Source organism: Mauremys mutica, chromosome 10, assembly GCF_020497125.1.
Source record: "Mauremys mutica isolate MM-2020 ecotype Southern chromosome 10, ASM2049712v1, whole genome shotgun sequence".
In the NCBI taxonomy this organism is placed as follows: Eukaryota; Metazoa; Chordata; order Testudines; family Geoemydidae; genus Mauremys; species Mauremys mutica.
Window position 1 is genome coordinate 55183339 of NC_059081.1, and position 20160 is coordinate 55203498.

A 20160-nucleotide genomic window follows, 5' to 3' on the forward strand; every position below is an offset into this window, starting at 1 on the left:
CTCTGCTTACATAACATTCATAGTATTATTTTATGGACACCCGAATCAAATCCGAAATCTGAATATTCCACAAGGACATTCAACTTCTGAACAAAACTTGGCAGCTGGCCCTCTCTTCTCTCTATGCTGGGATGGAACAAAAGCCCAGTCAGAACACGCCCCATACTTTGGAGAAATTGGGATACAAACTTTGTTGCTTGGACCTGCCTCTAGCCACCTTTGCTACACGTCAGGAGTATTACACTAACCACCAGTGCATAATTAGAAAAATGAAATAGGAAAGGGACTATGGAGTTTCCCTTAGGAAACTTGCTTAGGAAAATTCCCTGTAAAAAAAAAATCTCCCAACTCCACAGAGGCCTAGAATAAATAGATGACATGCCTCAAAAGCATGAAATACATAAGAATAGGAGACACTGCTCTATTCAGGAATGAAACTAGAAAAAAAAAGTCATGATTTTTGGACAGTGTCCACTATTTATCACTGAACCTTTGTTGCTACTTGTTTTTTTTGGTGTGTGTGTTGAGAGAGAGAGAAAGAAAACTGATGCTGTATTACCAAATATAATGAAGTAGGTTTTAACAGAGTTTAAAGAGTCATGATTTTGGGGACTCTCACAATGTTCTGAAAGTACAGTTTATGGGACAAATAAATTGACCCATTCCCCAGGCTAACAGTGGCAATTTTATAACCAATTGAACTCTACTTCATCGCTTTCTCTTACCTCTTTACTCTGCCTCTCTCACTGGCATTTAAAATGCAAATAAGCCAGTTTGCTCCTTGGCCTCTCTTGCTGCTTGTAAGTGAGAGGAACAATAGAGTTGCTGTTAAGTTTTAATATTTTGTTAGTAAAGCCATGAATAAATTCCAGTCCCTTTGTGCACACACACAACATAGATAGTAAATGAGCACTATAAAAGAAATGTGTATGAGATACCTCGGCAGAGTTGGCAGCACAGGATACTGAGGAAATTTGTGCTCATCCCCATACCAAAAGAACAACAAATTAAGTTCAGTTTTACTTAGTATACGCCGCAAGAAAGCATGGATATTTCCGCCCAACAAAAACATTAGGTACATTGATAAACAGCAAGCAATGGCAACTGGCCAAAAAATGTATCATACATAGTATCAGTAGCTATATTTTTCACTACCCAAGGCAAATTAGCTATTTTTATTTTTTATATTTTACTTACACACACACACACACACACACACACACACACACCCACCAAAGTTCTTCAATATGTTCCCCTTTGAGATCACAAAAGAGGAAAAGACAAAACAGTCTTTGATACTATCACAGCCTGCACAGAGATGATATTTAACAGAATAAAGTTGGCTGGAGACTAATTTTTTAAAGCAAATCTCAAAGCTATGAAGTGATACTTTTTCCACGAACTGTTGTTCATATAAAAGATCCCCGTTCCACATTTTTAAGAGAAAATCTGAACTAAAAATACCATTATAGATCTGAAAATTTTAAGTGCTTAGATTCCTGTGTTAAATGGAGTATTCATCCACTTCCGTAATTCAAAGTAAAAGGAACAACATTTTATAATTTATAATAATTTATAGAATAGCTTTTTAGCAGCTTTTCAAAGTAAAAAGGAATATCTTCAGACAAAATGTGCATGTACATTAAAAAAATCCATACCTTCAGAGAGCTTTACATCCCACATAATTCACTTAAAAACAGACCAGGACAGCAATGTTTTGTTTGTGTTGTAACTTGGTCAAGTCTTTAAAAAAAAATGTAAGCATCCAGTTTCTTTCATAATGAAACTTTAATCAAGGCATAAATATGTTCATTTAAAGTGTTCCATAGAAAGTTTCTATTCAATGCGATATTTTATGATCAGCTTCTGTTATGAATATTGTCCTACATTCTGCAGATATCTAAATAACATCTGATATACAGCATGTAGCTGAGCACTTATCAATGAAATTAAGACACAATGCTGAGCCTGAAGAACTAAATTCCTAGATTGTTATCCATTATGTGATGGGGCCTAAAATAATTCCCCATTTCTCAAAGATGTATTGCAATAAAAGACAGCACTCAATTCCACTGCAAGTAATGGAGTTTGATCTAATGTGATCATTACTTTGAATCATAGGTTAAGAATGTACCACTACTGGGCTGATTTCTGTTTTTTTCCATTCTCACTATGGGATACCAGAGGCCGAGGAAGGTATGTACATTTTCCAGAATGGTACACTGCCTCCATTATGTATAAAAATGCTATAGCAACTCCAAGAAAATTACCATCTAACATTTATATTGTCGTGGCATCTAAGGAGACAACTGGGTTAGGCTCTGTATAGTGCTAGGCTCTGTATAAACATCTGTCTCAAAGAGCTTATGATCTAATGATGGCTGCTACATTTTCACTTTACTCAACCAATGCTCCAAAATGAATAAGAACAAATTCAACAAAAACCAGAAAGCTTGCCCGCCTGCTCTGGAAGCCAGGATGTCAGTAGGGCAGTCCCAACTGCAGCCTACTGGACAGTTTTGTTCTTTTCTTGCTTATTTTAACCAATGGCCCTTGTATCACAATGGCTCCTTCTAGCACAGTGCCAGGAGTTAATCACATTAACCAACAAGCTAACTCTAGCCCCCCTTTACACCTGTCTTCCCCAGCCAAGAGACGTTGCCTGATCGTTGTGATCTCACTGCCTTCCATGTTCACTCTGTTCAAGACCTTCAAACATGTTCAGTTAGATCTCCCCCCTGGGGCGCTGGCACTGTGCTGTTAACCTACCAACACTTGCCTACTAAGCCAGAGATGGAATTATTTATAAAATGAATTATGTATCTAATCCACACCAGTAAAACCTGTTGTCATTATAGACTGGGAATACGGTTTTGATAATAGCTTTTTTCCATTGGCCTTTGTGAGACTGTGGCTGGCCTTGCACAGGATGGGAACAGGGCACACACAGCCTTTTCGCTCCTACTTTGTGTGCTTGTGCAAGGGCTAAGCCCAACCGTCATGGGAAGTGGTGGCAATGCTCTAGGGCAGGGGTTAGCAAACTACGGCCCGTGGGCTGGATCCGGCCCCTCAGGGCTTTGGATCCAGCCCGTGGGATTGCCACCCCTCTGGTGCCACAAGCCCCATGCCACTCCCAGATGCAGCCAGCACCACATCCCTGTGGCCCCTGGGGAAGGGAGGGGCAGAGGACTCCACGCGTTGCCCTTGCCTGTGGGTACCTCCCCCTGCAGCTCCCACTGGCTGGCAATGGGGAAACCATGGCCAGTGGGAGCTTCGGGGGAGGTACCCACAGGCAAGGGCAACATGGAGAGCCCTCTCCCCCAGGGGCCGCAGGGACATGATGCCGGCCACTTCCTGGAGTGGTGCAGGGCTGGGACCTGGGCATGCAGGAAGCCTGCCCTGGCCCCGGTGCGTGCCGCTACCACCCCGGAGCCGCTCCAGGTAAGCGGGACCAGGCCAGAGCCCGTACCCTAAACCCCTCCTGCACCCCCCCAACTCCCTGCCTTGAGCCCCCTGCCTGCACCCCAACCCCCGCCACATCCCACATCCCTGCCTGCACCCCAACCCCCGCCACACCCCGCACCTCTCCTGCACCCCAACCCCCTGCCCTGAGCCCCCTCGTACACCCCGCACCCCTCCTGAGCCCCCTGCCTGCGCCTCAACCCCCTGCCTCATCCCACACCCCTCCTGCACCCCAACCCCCTGCCCTGAGCCCCCTCGTACACCCCGCACCCCTCCTCTGCCCCAACTCCTTGCCTTGAGCCCCTTCCTGCACACCGCACCCCCTCCCGCACCCCAACCCCCCTGCCCCAGCCCTACATTCATGGCCCTGCATACAGTTTGCCCACCCCTACTCTAGGCACTAACCACCTATTGACACTGGACAGAATGGGGGCCACAGCCCCACTTAGAACAGAGCTGGCCTTGCATGGCGTGTGTGGGGGGGGAAAAACACCTTTCAAAAAAATGATGCAGTTGCCACTGTAATGTCTGCTCCCCTAGTGCCCTAGGGGAAATTCTCCCTGAGTCAGCCAGAAATCTCCTATTGACTCCCACCGCTGTCCCTCTTCACCATCTCCATGAACGTTGGCTGAAAGCGCTATTAGCATGACTAGCCAGGGGTGAGCTGGAGCCGGTTCGCACCGGTTCGCACGAACCCGTTGTTAAATTTAGAAGCGGTTTTAGAACCGCTTGTTAACTAGCTTCCCTGCGAGGGAAGCTTTGATGGGCTCTGCCTGGGAAGCCTGTAATTCCTCCTCCCGGCCGCCGGGGGGCGCTGCGCTGTGCTGCGAGAGCCATGTGAGCTGCCTCCTGGCCCTGTTGCTGCTCCTGCTCTTTGGACCTCTGGCCCTGGGGCTCCTGCTGCTGCCCCGTGAGTCCCCGGCTGCCTCCTGCTGCTCCCAGCCCCCCCCCCCGTGTGAGTATCTGCGCCCCTCCCCCGCCTTCCCTGCCCCCAGCCAGCCCCTGCCCACAGCCAGCCCCCAGCCAGCCCCTGCCCCCAGCCACCTACAGCCGCCCCCTGCCCCCAGCCAGCCCCTGCCCCCAGCCACCTACAGCCGCCCCCTGCCCCCAGCCACCCCCCTCCCCACAGCCGCCCTCTGCCCCACCCCCTGCCCACAGCCGCAGCCAGCCCCTGCCCCCAGCCTGCGCGTGCCCCCAGCATGCCCCCTCCCCACAGCCGCCCTCTGCCCCACCCCCTGCCCCCAGCCAGCCCCTGCCCCCAGCCAGCCCCTGCCCCCAGCCACCTACAGCCGCCCCCTGCCCCCCCTGCCCCCAGCCACCCCCCTCCCCACAGCCGCCCTCTGCCCCACCCCCTGCCCACAGCCGCCCTCTGCCCCCAGCCAGCCCCTGCCCCCAGCCAGCCCCTGCCCCCAGCCACCTACAGCCGCCCCCTGCCCCCAGCCAGCCCCTGCCCCCAGCCACCCCCCTCCCCACAGCCGCCCTCTGCCCCACCCCCTGCCCACAGCCGCAGCCAGCCCCTGCCCCCAGCCACCTACAGCCGCCCCCTGCCCCCCCTGCCCCCAGCCACCCCCCTCCCCACAGCCGCCCTCTGCCCCACCCCCTGCCCACAGCCGCCCTCTGCCCCCAGCCAGCCCCTGCCCCCAGCCAGCCCCTGCCCCCAGCCACCTACAGCCGCCCCCTGCCCCCTGCCACCCCGTGCCCCGAGCCACCCCCCTCCCCACAGCCGCCCTCTGCCCCACCCCCTGCCCACAGCCGCCCTCTGCCCCCAGCCAGCCCCTGCCCCCAGCCAGCCCCTGCACCCAGCCACCTACAGCCGCCCCCTGCCCCCAGCCACCCCCTGCCCACAGCTACCCGCAGCCGCCCCCTGCCCCCAGCCAGCCCCTGCCCCCAGCCAGCCCCTGCCACCCCCTGCCCCCAGCCGCCCCCTGCCCACAGCCACCCCCCTGCCCCGCCCCCTGCCCGCAGCCGCCCTCTGCCCGCAGCCGCCCTCTGCCCGCAGCCAGCCCCTGCCCACAGCCACCCCCAGCCAGCCCCTGCCCACAGCCAGCCCCTGCCCACAGCCGCCCTCTGCCCCAGCCCCTGCCCACAGCCGCCCTCTGCCCGCAGCCAGCCCCTGCCCCCAGCCGCCCGCAGCCAGCCCCTGCCCCCAGCCACCCGCAGCCAGCCCCTGCCCGCAGCCAGCCCCTGCCCCCAGCCGCCCGCAGCCACCCCCTGCCCACAGCCACCCGCAGCCCGCCCGTCTGCATCACCTGCCCACAGCCAGCCCGTGTCACTCCCTGCCTCCAGCTAGCCCTGCCCCACACCCCTATCTGCAGCCAGCCCCACATTCACTGGTGCCCTGCAGTTCCCAGGGCAGTAACCCTGCACACCTGCTTTAATGGGGGGGGGGGCAGGGAGCAGCTGGGACCCACACATGTGCACACCCTAGAATGACCAGACAGCAAGTGTGAAAAATCGGGATGGGGGTGAGGGGTAATAGGAGCCTATATAAGAAAAAGACCCAAAAATTAAGACTGTCCCTGATCACCACCCACACATGTGAAACGGAGCTCATTTCTAGTTCAGCCCCATCTTTTTAAAAAAGAACTTTAGGTAGGGTTAAAATACATCTGTATTTTCCTGGACATGTCAGGCTTTTCGGTTCTTAATCACCTCCTGGCCGTATGGTAACCCTATTGGTACAAAAAATACATGCTGTCGCACATCCCTTAAATCAGAACTTTTTATAGGGAACCCATTGTTAAATCAGAACTTTTTATAGGGAACCCGTTGTTAAGATTTTGGCAGCTCATCACTGTGACTAGCCCTGGTAAGTTCTACATTTATACCATAGATTTTAATTGTTGTTTATTATTGTATTGTAGGTGTCAATGCAGCACACCCAATGCCTTGAAAGGTTGAGCTTTTTAAACACTTTATACACAGATATAAACACACAGAGAGGTTGCCCAATCCATCTCGGGAGAAGCTAAGGACCAAGCTGCATTTCATTCCTCTGCTGTATTAGCAGAACTGTATAGGAGAGACTGCACAATACCTACTTGCATTATGGCTGAGTCTAGCCAATGCCCTCAATCTGTCACTTCCCTAGTGTTGCCAGCACAGATACACAGTTCTATCCACTTGGAGACTCTTTCTGTAAGAGGAAAGGAAAGAGCGAGCCTGTCCGGGAGTGAAGGAGAGAAAACAGGATGGGGGGGTGCAGAGAGGGAAGAGTGCAGAAGCTCTTCAGTGCTGTGTTTTGGTGAACACAGAATATGACAGCAGTTGTTATTCATGAGCTGCGTTGCGTACATTTGTTACAAACATGAGGAGCGATACTTATATCCATGCGCAATAATAGTTAATAAATCACTCGTGTTTTAAAACAAGCATTAAGCTTATGACTCAGAGACACAACAGCCAGAAGACTCAACGAAAAGGCCTTGGCTTCCCAGAGCTCAAGAAAGGAAGTAAATACTGTACATGAATTGAGGGATTTTCAGACTTTACTATGAAATTCATGACTTTTTCCACAACATCCATGTTATTACAACAAGTGAAGGGCCAAATGCTTTTGTCAGTTAAATCACATAGGCCCGGGGATACTACACCGAAGGGTGCAGTACAAAGACCGAGATCGATCTGGAGCCAAAGCATTTTATCGCTGATGTGGCAAGCTAGTATCTAAACTTATCATATAACTTTCCTCACAAATTAAAACAGAAGTCAACCCAAACATGATAATACCAGGCAATTATTGCTAACAAGCCTGAACCACAAAATTTAAATCAGTGAGAATTTTTTTGGCTTGGGACAACAGCTTAGTCCTATCTGTCTTATGAGCCATATGGAATTATCTGAGGCTACTGGGTGGAGTTTGGGCTCATCCTTGGTCACATTCAAATAAGAAAACACTCCAACCATGAAATAAATAAGGCTGTGAATGTACATTTTTAACACCCAGCATCACCATTAGCCGGGAATGTTCATGGCACAACCTTGCTCCTATTACAGTAAATAACAAAGTACCCACTGACTTCAACCTGAGCAAGACTGGGCCTCCAAACTAACTAACTATCACAACAGAATTAATGACAGGCTCAGAGTCCGCACTAACGACATTCCACCCTTTCGCTCTGAAAGTCTTGCAGTTATCAGTAATGCTGTTACGCTGGGGGGTCAAACGAGCATAAGTGAGATCATAATCAGGCCCGATGTACTCAGGTCTGGGTTCATGCACAGCCAGTTGCAGGACTGGAGTCTGACTTACTCAGAATTTACAACAGTGTAAATGAGCAAAATTTGGTCCAGAATCTTCTGTGGTGAATACCTCTTAACTTCCCTGCATAACAAAGCACCTCTCAAATTTAACTGCCTCCAACTAATACTTACTATCAGATAATTATTTGTGGTTTTAGACACAGAGAATTACTTGACAAAGTCCAAACCTTAAAGTAATTATATAAAAAACTATGCCGAAGACATGCTCCCATGTAATGTCAGACTGCCTCTTCTCTTATTTAAAATCAAAGTTACATAAATATTTTTGAAGGAATATAAAACCTTATGCTTTGGGCCTTAAACTAATTACTATCAGGGATCAGGATAAGACCTTCCTGCAGTGAAGGAAATTATCCCATATGTCCTTACTGCAATATTTCTTGCATTTCCTTCTGAAATATTTCATGCTGACCACTGCTGGAGGCAGGATACCAGACTAGATGAGCCTCGGGTCTGATTCAGTAAGGGCAATTTCGATGTTCTTTCACATTTCTGATTTTTGTCAAGTCCCTCATTCTGGAATTTTGTGCTATATATCAGAGGCAAAGGCCCTTGTTGGGAGAACCAGAATGTGACATGAGCTAAACGAGATTATCAAACAGAAATGTGATCAGTGTAGGTGAATTATAAGAAGGATCCCTGTGTTTATTACACATATGCAACTGTTACGAAATGCAAGAAATAACTCTTAAAATAAGAAAGCTGCGTTTGATGTCCCCAGTACATCAGTTTGAGCAGTAAGTAATTAACATACGTATCAGTAATGTACTATATGCTTCTGGTACTGATCACATGGAATTAGAAAGAACTTGTCATGTACTTGTGCATTTCAATCATTCATAATAAATACAGTGAAATACACTTGCTTTTGCGACATAAAAAACACCATGCTATTTTACAGTAAGTACCCAAAATAATCAATTTCCTCATCCCTCACCATAATATCTGCATGTTAGGATTTAAGGATGGTCACTCTCCATTTATGGCCATGGCTGGATAGAACAATTACAATAGAGTTAAGGTGGCAACACTTCCATCTCATGTGGCATATTAGAAGGGAAGTTACACATTAGAATTTCCCCACATCTTTGGATAACTGCATCACAGCCACTGCCCTTCCGGAAGAACTGAGCAGACCTGATTTGAGAGCCCATCAATATCCCTCATTTATCAGCTGGGAGGGGTTGCTTTTGAGAGACATAAAGCACTCCCTCCCTCCCTCTCCCTCAAGAGGAGAGTGTGAACCCACAGCCTCTGCTAGCTAAGGGACAAGAGACCTGTACCAGACAACGAACCTATTCAGGGCAGTGCACAGCTCTAACCCTTCAAAGTTGCCTTTATTGTTGTTTGGCTTTCTTAAATGTTGAAAACACTTTGTCAGTATTCCCAATGCAAACATTTAGGGCCAGGGTGATCACTAATGCTGATGCAGAGAGGTGCAAATTAGATCTCCCTCTTCCAGCAAAATGTTTTGGGCCTCAGCTGAGTTACCACCATACCCCTCCTGCTCAGAAGGGCAAAGGGATGCATCTTCAGTTTCCAGATGGGGCACCACAGGATTCCCACCCACGGAGAATAGTGCTGAAACACAACCTCCCCCAGGCCGCCACCTTTGGAAATCCTACGCCAGGTTTTACATGTTTTAATAAGCGAGAGAGTTAAGGAGTTTAAATAAGTCAATGTAAACTGGATTAATTTGGCTTTTACTCTTTAAATCCAAGGCTGTTGATAAGGGTCCCAAACCTTAGTTCAGTTGAGTTACAGAAGATATAATCCAAAGAGCAGAAAAACTTAACTATTAAAAACCACAAACATGTTGAGTTTTGAGATTAGCTTTGCAGTTGTTAACCCTAAAAGCTATCAAATAAAATCTTGTTTATACCTATATAAAAAGGTAAGAAGCTGGTATGGCTCAGTATGGTGCATTATGTCTTGAACATCTTTAATAATAATTTCAGTGTGGACCACTCTGAAAAGAAACAAAAATCTAAAACCTCTGGTTTGGCCAGATGCGTTGTTTGTAGAGCACTTGACCCTGGGACTTCCTGAGCTTCCAGTTATACAGGGACTCTAGAAATAGCCAGGATTAGTACAGACCAAACAGTACTGACATGCAGTAGTTAGATTACAAATAACTTCCTCCATTGAGACATTTCCCTCTGTAATTACAGCAGAGCAGAATATAGCCAGCAGAGGCTATGCTGCTAACCAAGTCCTTGTTTACTTTGCTGGATGCACCATTTCACTTTTGTTCAAAAATTTTCTTCTAGTTACACAAAATTGCTACCATCCATCTCTGTTTCTCCCAGGACCTCCTAGAAACTTCTTTGCAGTTGCTCAGACCTGGGCCCTGCCACAGAGGCAAAGAAAGCCCCAGATTAAGCAAAATGAGGCACTCTCTCTGGTGTTTATGGTCTATTTACAGGCTTCTTGTACACTCATAAGAACACAAACTAGCCGAGTCTCCAGTCCCATTGAAGTAGCTTAGCCGTCAGTAAACAAGACAACCGATATAAAAGCAAACATCATCAGGGCAGCTTTAATATCTCCAGAGGGCCCTACCCTAACTTTAGGTCAGCAAACCTCTGCTTTTCCCTCCCATGAAAATAATTCAGTCCCTTTTGAAGTCATTGAATCTACGTCGGCTCAGCTGCACTGGACCACCTCAGCTCAAGGAAGTCCCTCGAGGTGAACTCGAAAACCCCTCTCAGGAATTAACACAAGAACACCTGCACACAGACCCACTGAAAAACTGGAGCTCCACATGGGAACACAGATCAGCCTACGCAGAACATCTGCAAGATTATCGTCCGCAGGTAAATGTGGCTTCTGATTTTGAAACTGACATAAATAAAAAGCAGTAGTTACCACCCAAGAAAAGTTTGCCTTTTGAAAAGCTACAGGAAGTTTCTAAATTTTATCTCAGTTCCTCTCAGAAATGCTCAGAGTCAGACTTCAATCAGGGTGGTTAAGCACTGGAATAAATTGCATAGGGAGGTTGTGGAATCTCCATCATTTGATATTTTTAAGAGCAGGTTAGTTTTAGTCTTGCCTTGAGTGCAGGCGACTGGACTCGATGACCTCTTGAGGTCCCTTCCAGTCCTATGATTCTATAAAAGTTGAGTATCATTATTATTCAATTAACCCAAATAAGGATGGACAAAAGGACCCCAGCTATAGATCCCTCTCTTTGGCAGAATTCATCCAATAAAAATGGTAAAACACTGCCAAATTCTATAGCTATACCAGATTCTTTTGCACAGGAATAATGGAAGTAAGAGTGAGCAGCATTTTAGCAAATTTCTCTGCAGCACTGAAAAATAAAATTTCATTGCATAAGCTATGTTAGAACATAGCAAACAGCGGATTGACCTCCCAGGCATGAAATTATCTAACCAACCCCGTCAACTCCGAAGTGGATATCTTCCAGCCTCTCTTATGAAACTTCTGATTTTGCTCCCATTTTATTACAATTTCTGTTTTTATCTATCTGTATAACTGGAGCTCTCTGCTTGCGTAGTAGCATAGTCTATTTTGTTCAAGTAAGTTCCCAAAATATAACTGGAACTCCAAGGGGGGATAGAGCTAATTTGTTTGATTCTATCTCCTGTTTGTGATTATCCTAAAATTTCTTTGAGAGAGAGAGAGGCATGAGATCATTAATAAGCAATGGAGAAAGAAAAATGTACCCACCAAATAGGATTTTTAATGCTTCCAATTTATTTCACCTGAGCCTGTAGACCCAATCATCCTGCATTCAATGGAAGTTCTCGGTGCACAAAAAAAAATATAGACTCAGACCCCCTAATAGTGTTAAAAACCTCCATTCAGGGATCAGGCTACCAAAGGCTAGTTTTCCCTGTTTACTGAAAATGTATCTGCTTTTAAAACCTCATATTTTAATTTTTTTCTGAATATTCTGGAAAACAAGGAAGGGAGAAACCTCGAGACATTTTATTCTTTAGAACCGAGAGAGAGAGAGAGAAAGTAATCTGAATATGTCCCCAAACAGTCTTTAAAATGGCCTTTGGTTAAAAATAAATTCAGAGCAATTTATATCAATAGAAAATAGTTGCACATATTTTTGTTAAGCAAAGTACTGTCCATCTTAAGGCTTAACAAATAAGCCTTAGACTTAAACACGGTTTCCATTTGTTGTTACTAATATCAAGATAGGAAACCATTTATAGCCAGAAATCTGAGATGACTCTCTTTCCAGCAACTATGAACTTAGCCAGTAAAACTCGTACTGAGAAGATGTATATGATCCCACAATGCCGAGAAACATGAGGACGGTGAAAGAAAGTGAGGAGGCTCACCAAAAAAGGCCAATACTGGGTGGTCGGTAATTCCCAATAATGCTCCTCCTAAACTATTACTGAGCTGCGAAGTCTATGTCATGCTACTTCATTTCAGAAAGGTTCTGTCTTAAAATAAAGGGTAAAAAAAAAAACTCCACATGACAAAACACGTTCCAATTCAGCCACGAGAATTAAAAGAAAAAAAATTCAGATTGTAGCTCACTTCTATCCATTACATTTCAGGTCCCACACACTGCCCTTAGATCACAGGTTAGGCGGTTGGCTCAATCTATTATTCATGCCTTTCATTATTAATGAACCACTGCAAGACAAAGCAGTGCAACAGCAGGTCAAAATATGTTTCTCAGATGCTACGTATGAAATATGGGAAGTGTCTGACAATGAGACTGCCGAGGGGGTGCTTAGTGCAATAACACATTACTACTATACTGCTTTTTCTTCAGTGGGGGGAAGGCTTCTGACTGCTACACATGTTATTTGCCATTGTAAAGAGAACCTGGCAAGCTGCTTTCTGAGAAAGCATAAAAAAGACATGCCTGAGACAAGACAGCAGCTCATTTCTATCCCTGTGTTCTGCAAGAATAGTTTTGGTGATACAATATATTCAGGAAAGACTTTTTGTAATATTTGGGTAATTCTGTGACACTGTTTTAGGTTATGGCAGCAAGTTCTGTCACATAATTGAGTTGTCTGACGGACTGATGATTATCCAACTAACTATAAGTAGTGATGTATCTTTGTACGCCTTGCCACTCTGCTACAACACTGTATAGGGACACATTGCCCTCCTGATGATGTAAATTCTCTTGATGTGTTGTGGCAAGAGACATTTGTTAACTTCACCAAGATTAAGGGAAGTGGGCATGACCCTCTACTCAGGAAGATTTAGGGCAGAAACATGAAAGTTATACTGGAAACCACAGGAACAGCAAGGCTTGGGGAGAATCCTTAGGCTAAGGTTAGGTTAATATGGCCTATTATTATCATCTGAGTTACCAATAAAATCTATCCCCAGACAGGAGGCAAGTTTCACTTTGTACACAGAACGTAGACTTAATCTGAAGAAGGGTGGGAACGTCACCTGCTCACAGTCTTGTTTTGCTTAGAAGATTTCATAACACTTCTGTTTTTCCTTCTCTGCACTGTTGTTCAAGGCCTGGTATTATACTGACGGTATTTTGAAACACGAACGTTTTAAGTGTGTTACTACAAAGCTCATTTTGAAGATGGCTTCAGAAGGTTACTGAACCCCTCAACTGCATTACATAAAACATTTTATATTTCTATAATACAAACCTTGATCTGCTTGGCTAAAACTAACTCTACACTAGAATTACATTTGTGCACGTGCACACAGATGCAAACACAGCTCAAAGCACTTACTCTTTTTTCTTACCTCTAAAGATAATGTTACTTTGCATAAGGTGTCAGTTGTTTACATATGTCTCACATTTTAATCCTGTGGGAATCCTATTAATATTACAGCCATTATTTATGAATCAATTACGCAATGCTTTGCAAAAGCTGTAATATACACAAACTTACCTAAATCTCACTTATGTTCTCTACATGCAAGAGTGCAGAATCATTACATTTGTCAGTCTCAGCAACCTATGTGTGCTGACTAGTAAAAGTACAGCTGGAGTAAAAAGGCTAAATATATATTTTATGATTACGTAATTCAAACACTCATTTCTGCTTCTATAGTGAGGAAAACAGTTGACGTGAATTTTCTGTGCTGCTCTTGTTAAGCCAGCTAATTGCCTTGATTTCTTCTCTTTTTTCAACCCAGCTATCAACATTATAGGCAAAACTCTCACACACCCTGCATATCACATCAAAGATGAACAAATAAGTGATCATCTCTTCAAAATCTGTTTATTTTCTTTTAAGGACAATTTATTTGGGCTTTTATTAAATCTGCATTTCAGGCAGGCCCATGAGTTTAAAGACAGAAAAAGAAACCATTGAGCTGTTCCTTCTAAAATGAACTGAGAGTTTACTGCAGAGAGTTTGCTGTAGTTCCACAAGTGCTAATCTGTAGAGATGTGCCCAAAACACCACAGGACCCAAACACGAGGTACTTTGTCACTTTGGGATTGTCAGAAACCACCTCTGGATCTTGATTTTGCAAGTCTGGCCCATCTCTACTACAGCACTGTGTTTATTTATCCAGTAGCTCTTCTCCCACACAATGACCCAACTGCTTTTGTGTAGGAATTTTTCATGCAAGAGTATTTCCGGATTGGGCCTTAGATCTCATGGGCATGTTTACAATACAATATCGTCGTATCTGTTACAGCCATTAAAAGTGAAGTTATGCAGTTATGATTTTCAAAAGAAGATCATATCCAAGACCTCAGAGAACCTAGCTTCTTATTTTTGTTGCTGTACCCTGCTCTTCATCTTTTTAAAATAACCAACACTACAGCAGTGGAATTACATCAGTTCACGTACACAAGAAGCTGGCAATTCTGCTATCTCAATCCAGTTATCGAGATCACCAGCACCCCCAAAGTATTTTAGCACAAGCACACTGATCTTTATTAAAATGTTGCAAAAGCTAAAAGGGATTTCAGAAGTGACCAGTGACTTTAGGGCATCTAACTTAAGACACGTAAAAGGGGTAAGATTTTTTAGAGCACCCAGTTTCTGACAATCACGCCCCTTAGAGGAGCCTCAGGTTTCCCTTCCAAAAAAATAAAATAAAATAAAATAAAATCACTGGTTACTTTTGAAAATCTTGGCCCAAAACATATTCTCCAAATTATGACCAATAAAATGCCCCAGAGCAATGTTAGGACGGAAGCAGCATCTTGTAATAAACCCATTCCATGTTTATTAGAGTAGGGATCTAATGGGCAACCTCTGCACAAAAGCAGGCTCACAGGAGAAGCCCAAAGGCTCCATACTGGTTCTGCGTACTGACCAACACGTGGGAGAACATGCTTAGCATGTTCAGGGCATAGGTGAGGGATGAAAAGAAGTCCTTTGTGATGCTCACCAGCAAGTCTATTAGGCAGCCACGATGCTCCCAATGGAGATCTTGATGGTCCCCGGCCTAGAGGAATACAGGCTACAGAAACAGGGTAAGAAGCACAAAGTGGATGGGGAGTTCCTGAAACTTCATCACTGAAAGTGTGCAAATCATTCTCCAGAAAGAGAAACCACAAGGTCAGATCCAAATAATTCCAGCAACCAGCACTAACTTCCTTGCTATCAGAAGGTATCTGGTTCAGTCATAGGCACAACTGACTGAGAGCACCACAGGAAGAGCAAAAATCTCCCTCATCTTGCCCAGAACACGGATACAGAATTTCACAATGATTCAGCCCCTCATCTTGCAAAACTTCGTCATATCAAGGATCAAGAAAGTGCTACTCTTACAAAACCTCATGGTTAATCAGCCTTCGAAATCCAGTTCATACACAATTTTCCACAGAATAGCAAAGAACTGGAAAAATAATCCCTATAAACTAGTTCTTTTATCAGCCAATTTTTCAATCACCACCACAGTAAATCCTATACCTCAGCAACACGGAAGAAATCTTCATTTTGATTTTTTAGGTACAGATATACGAGATATTGTCTTAAGTTTCAGGCACATCTGTTTCTAAGTGATAGTTGAGGTAGGGCCTAAAAAAAGAAATTGGATACAAAGAATTCATTTTTCTTTTGTATGGGCAAACTGTGGATATGTAAGATTTGTATTCTACACTTTTAGCTCCCAAATGGTAGAAAATTAGTTTCACTACCACCAAAACTATCTCCAACAGAGAAAGTACTCATGCCAACAGTAATCTTTAGTTTCACTCCGACCCATCATTTTGAAAAGCAATTTGGTTTTATTCAGCCTTCTTTAAATCGACACAGAGTGAATTACAGAATACATCTGTCTAGACACAGAGGCTCACTGTCATTTGTTCAAGCAGGTTTATTTGTATATCCTGGCAACTGGGTCAGAATGTCAAGCTGACATGCTAGGATATAAGCAAGATCATTTCAAAGCTGAACAGACGCAAACAGAAAAGCCAGCATAATGCATTACCAATGTTCATTACAGAAAATTAGGTAATGCTTACATCACAGCAATATTCACATCCCTCTGCTTTCACAGAACATTGATCTCTAGGTGTGAGTAGTGGTGGGAAAACACTGCATATAAAATATTGTTCTCTCACAACATAAACTGCTATTAAAGATTTTCTTTTTGTCCTCCCCACCAAATTGCTATGTATGGTAACATATGCAAAAGCTGGGGCAGCAGGGTTCACTTAAATTTGAACAGTTGGGATTTTATTTTTACCTCCAGAATTACAAGCGTAGCCCCAAAACCCACACTCAGTTTGATCACAGAAGTTACTACAGTCTATTTTTGAAACTGAAGTGAGAATTGATTTTCATTGTATACTAGGCACATGTATACCACCATATCAATAGTACTGTCACAAATGATGATATATCTAGAAATATGTATTTTTCATAAATAAAAGTTAAATTTAACTCTTTAGTGCCTGAAATAATATGGTTGACAAAATAAATACTTGGCCTTTCCATTCTGTTTTTCATCTTCCATATAATTTTCAAAATATGAACAGATTCATTCCCCTGAGAATTTGAACAAGAAGCTGGAGGTTGCATGCCTAAGCAATGGGGAGGATAACAGATCTCTCAGCTTAGTCATAAGTACACTATCAACAAACTGAACTAACACTGGTATTCAAACAAAGACAGGCCGCAATACAAATTCGAGCTCTTAACCAGGCACACAGCAACAAAAGGCCAGAGCAGAGCAGATGCCAGCTGTGGAATGCAATAACTGATGCCACATATATACACCCCTCGGTGTTTGACAGGGATAACTGGTACTTGCTTGTGGACATGGTCCAAAAATATTGGGAACCAGAATAAAACTATTCACAAAGGTATAAAGAAACAAGCAGATTAATAAACAATATCTAACATTTGCTAGCACTGTTCATCCCAAAGGATCCACAAATGCTTTACTAACAAACTTGTATACAAATTGTGCATTTCACCTACCACTGAAATGCTGCCACCTCTGGGGTAAAATGGGGCAACGGTTTAACAGCACACAGCAACATGAAGGAGTTTAAGGTAGAAAATGAGGAATTCTATATCCAATTTAAAAAGGGTTACAGACACCAACAGTCCTGACATCCCAAGAAAGAGTAAGACAAAAACATTATAAATATTAAAACAGCCCTGATTCACATGTGCAGCAGTTACCCAAGCCAGCATCCCATAACTGTCAGATACCCAAAGCACCAGGACCTTCCCACTTACCCATCCCTCAGGACAAGAAATGCTTCCAGGTTCATGTTTAATCAGTTAGTTTCAGTCTGATGTGAGGTGCACCTTTTAGAAAGATAAAATGTTATGCGCCAGCATGATTTTTTTCCATTTCTTCTCTTTCAGCAGCACATGGAAACAACAAAATCACAGACTCTCAGTTGCCAAGGGGAAGACAGACTAAACTACAGGTCAAAAGCCTTGCTCATGCTTTTTTTTTTCCCCTTTAGAAGGGGAGAACGCCAGGCTGATGGTCTAGCAGACAGCACATGTTTAGCGTACAGATGCAGGTAACTAACTTAGATCTCCAGCACTGGAATGGGAAGTGAACTTGTACCTGGGCTCAGGAAAGAAAAATTTCCTCGCACTTTGAAGCTGGTAGGAATTTTCCAATTGATGCAGCAATGGTCTGTATAAAAGAGGGAGATAGCCATAAGGTGAAGAGAGAAAATATTCCAGTTTACTGGAGGAATACTGCTGTATGCGGTTTTGCAAATAGGTTTAAAACGTATTTTTAAGATAATCTCCTGATAGTACTAATTAATAGGGTTGTCCACTTTGAAAAAGGTCTTTATTAATTAGTTTGGTGGTTTGGGCTCAGTTCCTAGAAAGCTAGAAGTTGCACCATAAAATCACCACTCATTAGGCACCACTCACAGTACTAATATCAGATCAGCATCAAGAATTAAATATTTCTACCTATTCCCTGGAGGTTTTCCTACTTAACCTGTCTCATTTGCCACGCTGGGATTTATGCTCTGAGGATTCCTGCACAAAAATCCATGCCCACTTAAATTAGATCATGTACCTAAAGGTTGGTAAAAGTGAACCCAAAAATCACACGTTGCTTTATAGCACTCACAGAATATAAAAAAACACAGGGACTGCCATACTGAATCATCTCAGTGGTCCACCTGGTCCAGTATTCTCTCTGTGACAGCTGCCAACACCAGATGCTTTCAAAGGAAAGTGCAAGAAACCCTATAGTGGGCAATTATGGAATGAACTGCTGATAGGGGAATCTTCCTTCCTAATCTCTATCAGTTAGTGGTTGGCTTATGGCCTGAAGCATGAGAGTGTATATCCCTTACTAAAAAAAAAAGTTATCCTGTCTAATCCAACTGCAGACACTATTATCCATGTAAATATCTAATCTTAAAAAAAAAATCTTGCTAAGTTCTTGACCTGAACAATATCTTGTGGCAATGAATTCCCTATGTTAAGGTACCAGTTCTATTAAAAAAATATATATTTTCTCAGTTCACTGGATTATCTGTATTATGAGAAAGGGTGAATAAGAACATTTGACTGACCTTCTCTATACTATTCATATTTTGTATGCCTCTATCACCAGGGATGGCTTCAGGCACCAGGTCCCGCGGCTTCGGTGGCAATTCAGTGGCGGGTACGCCGAAGGGCACGGGACCAGCAGATCACCCGCAGAAACGCCACCAAAGGCTGCCTGACTGCCATGCCTGGGGCAGCAAAAAACAGAGCCGCCCCTGTCTACCATGGCCCGTTATTTGTTTCCTCTAAATGCTAAAAAGCCCGGAATAAAATAGTCCCAGTCTTTTCACTCTCTCCTGAGATGCAGGTTTACCATATGTCTAAGACATTTTCCTCAGTCCAACTCTGATCCCCTTCTACTGCTACTGTATCTTTTTATGATAGCTGAACACAGTATTCCAGCTGAGAGCATACCATCAATTCATACAATGGCATTAGAATATTATTTTCTACTCCATTCGTTACACATTTTAACATTAGCAGCTCTTTTTTTACCTCCACCACATAGTGGGCAGAAATTTTCACTCAACTTTGCCCACAGAGATGCCAAGGTCGTCTTCCAGAGAGGCTGTTAATTTAGAACCTAGTTGTTAATTTAGAACCTAGTAGCGTGTATCAACAGTTTAAATGTTTTTTTCCAATTTGCATTGCTTTAGATTAAAGGCGACCCAATGTTAAGATCAAAATACTTTACCTAGTATGTTTTGTTGATATTAACAAATTACAAGATACAGGTTAAGACTAAAACAGTTCTATGCAGTAATCATGTAGCTTTAAGAGTCTCCTTCAATTCTAGGGCTTGCCAGCAGTAAGTGTTAAATCCTAAGTGAATAACCGACATTTTAAAAGCTGTACTAACAGGGAGCTTTGATTTTAATAATTCCAATAAATATATATTTTTAATCTCCAAATTAAAGACAAAAGCAAAAAGTTTGGAATGCTCTTTCAGAATTTTATGTGCAACTTGGGAATGGTTATTAAAATTAGCCTTAATTATCCCTTGGACTTAATACCACTCCTCAACCAGCTGCAGGAGACATTAGTGAACAACATGGAGCTCCGAACCAACTTAAAGAAGGAAAAGATGCCTCCAGAGAGCATGCTCAGCACTGGAAGCAAGAGTCTAGGAATGACATCCTGGCCCCACCAAAATCAAGGGCAAAAACTCCACATTTTTTTACAGAACTAGGATTTCACCACCATAGTTTAAAGGAGAGCTTCTATGTGGCAGGGCAAAGCATTAATTTTAGAGGCAGTATGCCAGCCCCAGAAAACTGCATTTGTGTGAAAGATAATACAGAACACTTGACTATAATTGAATTTTAAGAACTGAACACTTGTAATAGATGATTGACAGTCATGGAAAATATATTCTTTGTCTGCCCCACCAGCCAGCCAAACTTATTTTATACAACTCATGACAGGGCCATAATCTTTGCTAGTAAATGATAATACATTTGTCATACTAGCCTGAACCTGCAAAGACCCTTTAAATATACCAAATAATACCAAA

At 43.8% G+C, this 20160-nt stretch overlaps 1 protein-coding gene and 1 long non-coding RNA gene across 6 annotated transcripts in view; one reads left to right on the forward strand and one right to left on the reverse strand.

Moving 5' to 3' along the window:
- Nucleotides 1–20160, reverse strand: part of ANKRD44 (ankyrin repeat domain 44) — a 213811-nt gene that overhangs the window by 158069 nt on the left and 35582 nt on the right. The window lies entirely within an intron of this gene.
- Nucleotides 6224–17651, forward strand: LOC123378550. The gene is made up of 3 exons (XR_006582661.1): nt 6224–6271; nt 10341–10541; nt 17591–17651. It is a non-coding gene; the product is annotated as an uncharacterized LOC123378550 (long non-coding RNA).